The sequence below is a fragment of the Leptidea sinapis genome, chromosome 6 (genome assembly GCF_905404315.1).
Source record: "Leptidea sinapis chromosome 6, ilLepSina1.1, whole genome shotgun sequence".
Taxonomy (NCBI): domain Eukaryota; kingdom Metazoa; phylum Arthropoda; class Insecta; order Lepidoptera; family Pieridae; genus Leptidea; species Leptidea sinapis.
The window spans coordinates 13,796,366-13,809,016 of record NC_066270.1 but is presented as its reverse complement, the minus strand read 5'-3'; the positions used below and the strand labels follow the sequence as shown (position 1 = coordinate 13,809,016).

At 35.9% G+C, this 12,651-nt stretch overlaps 1 protein-coding gene across 1 annotated transcript in view; it reads left to right on the top strand.

Annotated features, from left to right (window-relative positions):
• The window catches only part of LOC126964982 (angiotensin-converting enzyme), a 201,160-nt gene that overhangs the window by 61,863 nt on the left and 126,646 nt on the right, over nucleotides 1-12,651 (top strand). The gene's annotated exons all lie outside the window — the stretch shown is intronic.

Below are 12,651 nucleotides of genomic sequence, written 5' to 3'. Positions count from 1 at the left end.
TTTTATTTTTCTTAAGTTTTAATTCCGCCAATACGTGTTTCGCCTCTACACGAGGCATCCTCAGGACATGTTGACTCGCCAAAATCTAGCACAGATTGATTGATTGACAGAAAGTGGACATGTGGACAAATTTGAATACACAATTCAGGAATTTTATATTTTTTATTTGATACTATACAATACTATTTTTTATTGTTAACAATTTTTATATAGCTTTGATTTATTTCTTATATCGAACTTTAATCAATTTAAATATTATTATGTAATAGACTGCTTATATTATTAAAAACTTTACTTATAGTTTATACTTATACTATATATTTACGCTTATATATACGCTTATACTATATATATTTCTACATGTATGAATAAAGTTCCGTTTCTAATTCAATATATGTATCGGATTGACTTACTTTGATTGCCACAAGGATATTTTGTTACAGTTTCAAAATTACTTTGTTGCGATAGATAAGATGTGGGTTTATACCATAAAGTACATTATATTTTTTAATAAATATAATAATAGTTAAAAAAAATAGTTTATTTGTTCGATGCAATTACTAATTATGACAGTAATCACGACCATCATGTTCACGAAGCATCCTTACACAAACAATGAATTAATATACATACAATAATTATTCTGAGCGGCACTACAATTGTGCTCGCCACCTTGAGACATAAGATGTTTAGTCGGATTTGCTCAATAATTTCACTAGCCATGGCACCCTTCAGACCAAAAACAGTAATGCGTACACACTACTGCTTCACGGCAGAAAAAGGCGCCTTTGTGGTACCCATAATCTAGCCGGCATCCTGTGCAAAAAGATGCCTCCCACTGGTGACGACTGCCCATTATAATGCAATTTCGCTTACTATTCTTGATTGTACCAAATATTCTGAGCGGTATTGAAATTACGCTCGTAAAATTGAGACCTACTCGTAAGATGTTAAGCTCTCACTAGCACAATCTATACATATAAATAAAATTGGAATGTCTGTTTGTAACATTGAGACAATTTTTTTTTACTATATGTATATGAATATATATACGGTAGATACACCAAAATATCATTTTTTACAATTTTCTGTTATTTGTCTATCTGCCTGCCTGTTTGTTCCGGCTTTTATTTTAGAAAAATAAAGTAATGTTGCAATGTCTAAGAAACGGTCTAACTCTAAAAATAATTTATTTGGCAAAACAACGTTTGTCAGCTAGTACAATAATAGAACAGTACTTTATCTTCATACTAGAGTGCCTGACGCACGCACACATACACACGATTTAGATGGCCGCTAAGCAATCTTAGGGCGACAAAACTATTGCCGAGGCTAACGGCTGTCCGAGTTAAATTAGCTGCGCCCGCGCCGCTTCACCTAAACGTTGGTATAAATTACAAGGTGACCGCTGAGATACGCTACTGTTCTAATACTTGTATTGTGACATTAGCTAAGTAATTTCCATAGACCTAAAATATACTAGGGCTTAGACGACTTTACAGCCGGATAATACGTGACTTGTGCGTGAGTTTTGATTTGTCAATGCATGGCGCTAGCTTATAGTGTACTATTCGAAATAATAATAAAAATAATAAAATCTAAAAAAGCGCGTACACCTTCCTTCAAGGCCGGCAACGCTGATTCCTCTGGTGTTGCAAGAGAAAGTGGGCTGCGGTGATCACTTAACACCAGGTGACCCGTACGCTCGTTTCCTCCTTTTCCATAGAAAAATAGCCTTTATTAACAAACGATCTATATGTACTGTTACATTTCTAATCTTAAATCTACTAACTCTTATAATTTGTTTATATACAATGAAAAAGTACCCATGTAATAATTTATTGTATTGGACACCGATTTCTAGATTGTCATGCTTTCCAGCACAGGCCTCCCCAAGTGTTCTCTACAAAGATCTATCTCTTGCTTTTCTCAAATATTGAAAATACTAAGGAGGTGATGCCAAGCGGAGTTGAATGTCCGTCAAAAAACGGTTATAATAACAATATATTCGCTTTCGTTTTCTATCTTGCTTTATCTCCTTTACAAATGTTCTTCTCTCTTTCTTCTATCGCATTTATCACGAGGAGTGTTCCGGAAAGCTGTTTCACCTGATTCCTGCCGCCGATTTCACCTTCACACTACACGCCACAAATGAGGATATCGTCCCCACCATCTGGATGTGTGGCGTTCCCCCACAGTGGGGTTTTCAATGAACTTTCTTCCGCGTACAACCAATTTGTGGAATGAGCTTCCTTGCGCGGTATTTTGGGGACGATACGACATGGGTACCTTCAAATAAAGCGCGTACACCTTCCTTAAATGTCAGCAACGCCTGTGTTATTCTGGTGTTGCAAGAGAATGTGCGTGGCGCTCTTTTTTCCTCCTAATCCAAAAAAAAAATTGCTACGGCTATATTCATTCGGTCCTAGCTTTTGTACTCAGCCTTATGGCCTATTGGTAATTAAAAACTGGTGGTTTTTATAACCAAGCTGCACTGTTACTCATTTTTACAGTAAAATAAATATATCGCAACGTTATAACATCACACTGCGACAACTTATAAAAAATGTTATCGAAAATCGCTTTAAAATATGATATATGCCCATAGCGCCATATAGGAGCGAGTTACGACAATGGTACCACTTTGATATGCAAATTTGAAATTAATCCGTCAACAACATTCTGAGATTTACTGCCACTAGCATTGGCAACCTTATCTATACTTCTATAATAATATTATAAAGATTTATAGTTAGTGAGATTGTAGCAGGTAATCTATGGATCTACTGAACTGATTTTGTAAATTCTGTTACTAATAGAAAGCTACAATATTTGTGATTGTAATAGTACCGAAAAATGAGTGGGTGGGGATGATATCTGATAATTTTGTAGCGTGTCATACGGTGGAAACAGCTCTTCGGAACACTTCCCTTGATAAATGCGGTAGAAGACACACAATGAAGCGACGTCTCTACGCAAAGCAAAGTGATCCAGTCGTTCACAGAGCACCGGGTCCCGGACAATTCGAGCTGCTCTGCCTTAAACGCGGTCAAAGGGATCGAGTTCGAGTCGATCTGATACTGGGATGCACGAGATAAGAGATGACAGCAATACTCCATTTATGGCAGCACCTGCGCTTTGTAGAGCGCTAGAATGTGGGCCGGCTCGAAGTATTACCGTGCTCTATTAATGACACCCAGCTTCTTCGAAGCCAATTTGGCTTTGCCCTCCAGATGACCATGGAATTGGCAATCTCTCGAGATTTCGAGGCTAGTATCCCGATACTAGTATCCTCCTATATCCTCTATATTATTGCCTAGGCGAGGCATTAAGGGAAGTGTTGTCGAAGAGCGGTGATACAACAAATGGGGTTTTTTTAGTGGTAAACGCACAAAGTTAAACCTTCTGGGTGTTAAAATGGACAAGGTGCAATTTAATTTTTTGGGGTGCATGCGATGTAAAGATTATTTAAGGATTTTTTTTCACACCTTGAGTTACATTATTGGAGTTTTAATAAGGATAACTTTTTTTAAAAAAATACATAACTTTTGTCACCCGGGCATAGTGTAGCTTCCCAACATTGAAAGAATTTTTCAAATCGGTACAGTATTTTTGGAGTCTATTCAATGCAATCAAACAATCAAATCTTTCTACTTTATAATATTAGTATAGATAATAATAATGTGTTTAACTATTAATATTGTAAATAAAATGAAGTACAAGTAATTGCAGTACAGTTTAAAACAGTAGCAACAATGTGCAAACTGAGATTAAAATCAATCAAACGTGATGTGTTAGATAATCAGTACGAACAGATATGATTTGCACATCGGAGCTAGTGTAACATTAACCACACGTTACAGAATATGTTATACAATGTTTATTTCGCACGATTAAATTTATAATTACTGCTCTATTATCACATCACACAGGCAACAACTGATTTTATTCTTACTTATATATGTATACAGGCACGGACTATGGCCATCACCGCCCTTCTTAAAAAACCATCCTGTATACACGGACGAGTAAAAAAAGAAGGCCTCCGCGCCGTGATAATAGCAAGTGAAGCACCGTTATGCTAGTGTGTGTGCGGTTACGGGGGATACTAATTACACAAATTTTTCTCCCCTAAATAATCATATATGGCCACAAATACTTTCATAGTATCGTTTTTACACTTTTTCACAACGCACGACGGCATTTTAAAATATTTTATTGAGACGCAAACTGATCTGTCACAGACGATGACATTTCTCATAATGGCCGCCTATCGGCCTGTAGTAGTGTAAGTGTGTGCGTGGGGCTATGTATTTACACGTTAATCGGCTTGTTTTGGTGCTGCACTGTTATGCAAGGTGACATGGAGTCCTTATTTTTTTACTAGTCTGTGGTTTCGAAATAGAAAAATTATATTAGAATTCAAAAAAGTTTATTACTATAACGCTGTACTTAGGTACTACTTTAATTAATAATTTTAAGCGTGTAGTTGAAAATTCTATGTTAAAGCTGTGTCATAGTTTAATAGAAGACTTTGTGATTATTTTGTTTGATTTGTTGAACATTGAATTTGTAATTCTTTGAATAAATCAGCAGAAGTTTTGGTCTTTCGTGGAATTCAATCAGCTAATAGTTTTATGTTTTACCTCAACCCTGAATAGGGTTTTAAGCTCTGTACGTATTTCATGCATGTTTGAAAAAAAATTACTGAATTCAAGAAAAATTGTGATTTGAATTCATTCAATTCAAGGAGTGAAAATCTACTGTATGTGCCGTTTAATAAGTTAGCTAGAGTTGAGGGCTCCTTCATAGGTCTTGGTATTCAAGTTTTTTTTTTATGGAATAGGAGGACAAACGAGCGTACGGGTCACCTTGTGTTAAGTGATCACCGCCGCCCACATTCTCTTGCAACACCAGAGGAATCAAAAGAGCGTTGCCGGCCTTTAAGGAAGGTGTACGCGCTTTTTTTGAAGGTACCCATATCGTATCGTCCCGGAAACACCGCACAAGGAAGCTCATTCCACAGCTTTGTAGTACGAGGGAGAAAGCTCCTTGAAAACCGCACTGTGGAGGTCCGCCACACATCCAGATGGTGGGGATGAAATCCTAACTTGTGGCGTGTCGTGCGTTGGTGGAATTCGGCGGCAGGAATCAGGTTAAAGAGCTCTTCGGAACACTCCCCGTGATAAATGCGGTAGAAGACACACAATGAATCGACGTCTCTACGCAACGCCAAGTGATCCAGCTGTTCACAGAGCACTGAGTCCCCGACAATTCGAGCTGCCCTACGTTACACGCGGTCAAATGGATCGAGCAGATACTGAGGGGGAGCAGATACCAGACCAGAGATGACAGCAATACTCCATGTGTGGCCGGACCTGCGTTTTGTAGAGCGCTAGAATTTGGGCCGGCTTGAAGTATTGCCGTGCTCTATTGATGACGCCCAGCTTCTTCGAAGCTAATTTGGCTTACGACAAATGGGTTTTTTTTTGTGGTAAACGCGCAAACTTGAGTCTTCTGGGGGTTAAATTGGGGGTTAAGTTGACAATAAAATACTAGACAGTATACTAAGACTTACTGAGCACTAATTCAAGATACCTGTTAAAGCTTCTTTGACAAAGAAGGCTTACTATAGTATAGCACCTACATTATATAGAAGATAATGTTGCATAGTTCTTATCTGGTTCTGTGAAGGCCACTTAAAATTATATAATACTAGTGGACCTGACAGACGTTGTCCTGTACACACGTCTTAAATTTGAAAAATTGGTCCAGCCGTTAGGAGGAGTTCACTAACATACACATGAGCAGGATAATTATATTATATGGACGGAATTGAGAATCGAAACCCATCTCAAATTCACTGGAACACACAAAAAATCAACAAAATCGGCCCAGCCGTTTAGGAGGTAGTTCAATTGTGAATCTAAACCATTCTCGAATCCACCTGAAGACACACAGAAAGTTTTATTAAAATCGTTCAAGCCGTTTAAGAGGAGTTCAGGTGCAACAGACGCACAAAAGAAATATATTTATTAAGATATATGGACGGAATTGAGAATGTAAACCAATCTCAAATTCACTGGAACACACAAAAAAATCATTAAAATCGGTCCAGCCGTTTACAAGGTAGTTCAAGTATGAATCTAAACCATTCTCGAATCCACCTGAAGACACACAGAATGCGCTGGAAGTTTCTTATCAGTTCTTCTCTCCATGTCAGAGTCCCTGTTTAATGTGTGACGCTCACGTGCCACATGTTCTGTTAAACTTTACTAATAATTGAAACTAAATTGTCCGGGTTACGTAGTAAAACTTCGTAAAAATAATACAACAAGAATAAGAAAGACACTGGGATCACATATTATTAGTAAGTATTTTGTATTTTAATGTAAAATAACACGAAGCGTATGTTACAAAAGTGAAAGATGCCATTGAGTGACAAGATGCCCTAATAAAAATGCTATTGTTCTTAGGTAGTGCGTATCAAGTTGGAGCGCAGCCCAACCAATCCTTATTCTAAGGCTATTCTATACATAAAATATAAATAGATATGAAAATTATGTGAAAATGTAAATTGTACGATATGATTTAGTAGGCATAAATGCTAATACTTGCAAGACTTGACACAGTTAAAACAATAAAATATTTAATTTAATTGTTGCAACAGAATGATTTGTTATGAAGGTAATTAATAGAATTAATGGACGTATATTTTATGGAATCTAACCTTGTTGAGCTAGCTTTCCAGAGCCTTGGAAAATCACGAGAACTAGTAACGTTTTAGTTAAAATAGAGTTTTTTAAGCTCTTACATGATTTCTTTATTTATAACCTGTAGCAATGACAAATGCTTAGATTATTTTACGTCTAGTGAAAACCTTTTGCTGTTAGGCGCGGCATGACAAAAGGCTAGGTTGATTACTTTAGTGTTTATGACAGCTACGTCTTACACTCGTGATACATCAGTCACTTTTTTATGTGTGCGTGCTTTGCTGAAAAATAGCGGCTAATTGTTCGCTTATGAGTCAATTTAGACGTATACTTAAATCATCCAAGGAGAAATATAGTTATTGTCATCCATATATGAAGCTTTCAATCATTTGTAGAAAAGTAGGTTGGAGTAAATATTGTTGTGTAAACAAAGCACTTTTCACTGAACTGTGAGGGGTTTTAAGCCCAGTTTCCAGCAAAGCAGAGAGGAGATGTGAGCTGTGTTTATAGCAACGCTTTCGGGTGTGCGAGGCGCGGGGAGAAGGCAGCGAGGAAATCTCATCTCCGCTCTGCCGCTTGATAGAACGACGCGGCACATAATTCTATAGACAAATGAGACATCTCCTTTACTCTCCGCTTGAACCAATTCCACTGAAGATAAGCAGAGAGAAAATGTGGAATTAACGAAATCTGATTGGTTATCAAAATACATTTCCTCTCCTCTTCACTTTGGTAGATACCGGGCCTTAGCTGGAAAACATCAGCTGTCCTAGTTAATGAAACAATGGAATGAATGGAGTTGATTAACGGCCGTTCCCAATATTCAGTCTATCTCTTACTCGAGAGAAAAATCTTAACTATCGTCTTTTCTAACCCAAGAAACTTATCGACGGTAACTCACCTTATCGGTACACGCTGTCTGTCAATGGGACGACGCTTATAGCTTACCAGCGATAGAAGTTTGTATCGAAATTGCAATAAGAATAAGAATAAACAATAAAATAAGAATAACTTATCGCGTATATTGGGACAGCTTCAGATTATTGACTGCTAATTACTGACAGTAGAAGGTAGTAATTTATCTCTATCTGTAGATAGTATATTGGGAACAGCCGTAAGTTAGCACAGGGTGGTCTATAAACAGACAACAATGTATTGCATTCAATTGAGGCTATTTCTTTTACCCGCTGAATAGACAGGCAGACAATATTCATCATCAAACAAAAATAATCATCAACCCAAATCAAAAATGAAGAAAGTATTTTAAAAAAGCAAGTATTTCATGCAATTAATTGATAATTTTATACGACATAATTTAGTTAAATAATGTTTATTTAATATCATTAAATTATTTGTATACAGTTGGAAAGATTTTCTACTATACAACTTATACTGTTGAAATTTATTAAATTCTCGTCCATTGGTTGTGGGTCAGTAGACATAATATGTGTTACAAAAGGCTTACGGTAGCTGGAGTATGATACAAATGATCTAGTTGACCAGCTAACGTAAATCGAGGATAAAGATTACCGATTGTCATCGGTCCTTGATAAATCTACGAATTTTGAACGAAATCTGGCGGTATAAGTGGGTCAAAATCACGCCCAAGTGATTCGGTTACAAACAAACATACATACAGGTGAAGCTGATAAAAAGCTTGTAAAAAATAGGAACAAGTAGTCACGTATGGGTTTATAAGTCTAACAGAGTAAGTTTAAATTACATATTGATTTAAAATGAAATTTGTTTTTATTGAAATAACCTGTCTTTTAGTCAAGAATATCATGGGTTGATTTTCTTTTTAAACCTTAGATCATTTATACATCTAGATAGACAGTGACAGCTGTGAAAACGTCGAAAAAAATTGAGGTTGATTGTTAATCTCAAACTAATCTAAAACGCATACAAATCGCGAGTGCAAGACGTAGCTTGTCACGCACACTAAAGTTATAAACCTGGATTGATTTCATTGTTTGTCTAGAAGTAAGAGGCTCTATCTATATGTTTCTAGGCTTAAGGCGACACTAAATGCCAACGACCTTGAGCGATATGAGTTCACGGTTTCCGGCCCGCCATCTATGTAACAAAGCCAATATTTTCAAAATTATTGCGTGGAACAGTTTATATGATTACAATCCTCGTTATTCATTACTAATCTGAATAAATATACCTACACAAAAAAGTAAAGCTATAAGAATTCCTTTTCTGAGAGTTGTACAAAAAAAATGCATCATGCCATGCCAAAAAACTTGTTTAACTGCAAGGAAAAGTGGTAGTTCAAAAAGCTTCTGGAGTGAAAACTTTAACCAACAGCAAGCATTAGAAACCTACAAATAAGACTTAAGTATATGTGTAACAGGATTAAGGAGTGTTCATAGCTCGAAATGCTATATTTTCACCAAAAAACTTGTCTAAAAACTCCTTGTTTGCATGTTTTCTGTTTACTCTTCGGCTTAAAACCAATTTTCGTTCACTCGATAATATAACCGTAGAATACATTATAATGGACTCCAAGAATGCGACCAATGCTCGGTGCTGGCAGCCTGGTAGTCGAGAACATTCTCTAGCTATGCTATGTTAATGAATGCTCCATTTTCAATTGTTACAAAATATCCTTTTAAAACAGACAGACACTGTGATCTACTCTCTCGTAATCACGGAAGCGAACTGCAGTTTATGTCTGCCGATATTATTATTAATGAGTCTTTATTACGACTTATTTCAAAACAATATTTGTTAATTTTTAATAATTAACAAAACCGTTATTAGTTAGCTTATTGTGCATTCGGAGATGTGCAATGTTAAGATGAATGAATTTATTTATTTACGGTGTGTGTGGATGCAGCTACTGTACTCAATAACTTTTGTATTAATTTACATTTACTTTTTTGACTTACGCGTGTAAGACATTGACTATTTGACGTTTGAGTGTGTTTATTGCATCATTTTACATATTATATTGTAATTGAAATGATTTGTAAATCGATGTAAATGTAAATCTTGATATAAAAGAGAGGCAATGAGTTTCTTGCTACTTCTTCTCATTAGATCAACCCTTAACGAAGTAGCGGTAGATTCAAAATGAAACTTTTTTTTGACATTCATAAGTGTCATTTCCGTGACCTACGTGAATAAACTGATTTTCGTTTGATTTGAATAATATGACATCGTTTTTCATTTTGACAGTTTGTACGGCATTGATGGAATGATGATTGATCGATGGAATCAATGTAATTGTGCTGGTGAGTCTCCCTGAACAGCTCCTCTGAGCACTCTCCGTGATAAATGCGGTAGAAGATGCAGAGAGAACCCACATCTCTACGCAACGCCAAAGAGTCAAACCGATCGGAGATGACTTGATGACATGGTCGTTGATGATTCGAGCCGCTCTTCGTTGTATGCGTTCAAATGGAAGAAGTGAAGTACATTACCAGTGAGAGGCTCCTTTGCATAGGAAGCCGGCTAGATTATGGGTATTTCTGGCGTAAAGCAGTAATGTGTAAGCATTATTGTCTTTCGGTCTGAAAGGCGCTGCAGCTAGTGAAATTACTGGGCAAATGAGTCTTAACATCTTATGTCTCATGGTGACGAGCGCAATTGTAGTGCCACTCAGAATTTTTGGGTTTCTCAAGAATCCCAAGCGGCACTGCATTGTAATGGGCAGGGCGTATTTATTACCATCACCTGAACGTCCTGCTCGTCTCGTTCCTTACTGTCATAGAAAAAAAACTGTCTCGCCTTACTGATTGCAACGAGATTTTTAGGTAAACGTAAAGTAAAAGAACTCCCTCTAGTAAACAACTCTACAAAATCAGTATTTTGTAAGATTTATAGCTTCCCCTAATTAACTCATGCATAATAAACAATTTCGCGTGCATTTAATCGTCATTCAATAGAGTATGAAAACATAAAAACAATTAATTAGAATCGATCATATTGAACAACGTATTACAAGAGTTAACTCTATGGAACGGCCTGAATTTTCCTATTACGATATATATACAAATGAATACAATATACTGGGTGGCCGAGAAGTTGACGTCCAAGCTAAAATTTGAATTTGGCTCATTTTATTGGCCAATGTTCTAGGAAGTTTTTAAAAATAGTTAGAAGCCATAGGCTACCCATTTTATTTTATTTTTAATATCTTCAACATTTTCATGAATTTAGCTGGAGCAGTTATTTTGAACTTACGACTCAATTCTAAACTAGTTCCGCATTGTCTAAACTATTCATAGTTTCTTATGTGGTTATTGCAACTGTAGTTAATAATTATCAACAATAAAATTAACTAAAAGTGTTCAAAGAAATTAGAAAAACTTCCTAAACCACAATTAGGTGAAAAAAGCAGATAAAACGGGAAAAAAAATATGATCTCCTAAACTACGCAAAATCGTAGATCATACATAGGGGTGATTCGGATACTCATCACCATGAGGCTTTCAAATTTTAGCTTTGGATGTCAACTTCTCGGCCACCCTGTATATTATCAGGACTAAATACATTAATCTTTATAATACGGTTTCCTCATAACATAATATGTAATACTCACGCCTTTGCCAGTGCGCAAGATTATATTAATTATTTAGAACTCATTAGAACACGACGGAAAATATTTTGAATACTTTAAATTCATGTTTATTTAAAACTAGCTTTTACTCGCAACTTAGTCCACATGGAATAGTTACTCTGGGCAGAATTTCTTATAGCAAACAATATATATACACACAAATTGCTTATGTTAATACATCTTTAAAAACTACTTTTTTGCTAAATTCTTTGCTAAAACATAAATATTATTATAGTTTGATACTAGTGAGCAAGTGCCAGGTTGCCGTGGGAAATACAAGTTTTCCGTCATTACTCCTGTAACTTTTAAGCGATCTTTTGTATCAAATATAAAAAATTAAATTCAGAGTTTGGTGTGAATTATTATTCGTTGAATTTTCATGCGAACTTTGATACCCTATTTCATCCCCACTTAGGTGAAAACTTCAAAACCACTAGCGCCCATATTTATTTATTTCTTATCAAATGCCAAGCTCGAGTCTATCTCTGCAATTGAATTTTATCAAAATTGGTTGAGTGGCTTAGGCGTGAAAGCGTAACAAACAAACTTTAATTCACAAATAAAATATGAAAAACAACAAAATTTTATGAAAGATGCGGGACTCGAACCCACGACCTACGGCGTTCCGTGCCGGTGCTCTAACCAACTGAGCTAACCGTTCGAGTGTCGTATCGTTATAAAATCCTGTATGCTTTGTTCAACTCTCAGGTTGTAGCTTCATCTATAGGATCTACTTTACAGTTGATAACCTGCTCAACACCAATATTTGCATATTAGGAAATTGACATGAGATGTCGCTCTTGTAAATCTAAGCAATTTGTTTAACAGCAAAGTTGTTGTTTTTCAAATTTTATTTATGTATTAATCCTAGAAGCGAGGGTTATCACTTTAAAAAAATAATAAACTTACATTCATTATAATATTAGTAGGGATTTTATAGTCGAATTTCGTAATTCTGTCCCTTCTAGGCTTAGCTAGTCAAACCTCATGTCTAAAGCCCTGCGTGTTGAGTGTCGGTGTTTGAACACAGCAAATCGGTTTCACTTAGAATAAGACAAGGATTTATAAGTCAAACACTGAAGTACGCTATTAAATTGGATTTAGAAAGAAAGAAATATCATTTATACACTTTTACCATCACTTCGGAAAAGTTGAGCTTTTAAGAAGAAGAAGACTTTAATAACATTTTTTTTATAGTGTTAAGGGTTTTCTAAATTTTAAGTAAACGTTTTGCATGCTAATTTAAATTAGCCGAATAGAAGACACTACAATAACTTTAAGATCTATAATGTATACTGTATTCTACGCAATAAATAAATTTCATTTCAATTCATTTCATTTCAAGAAGCAAGAAAGTCAATGCCTAAA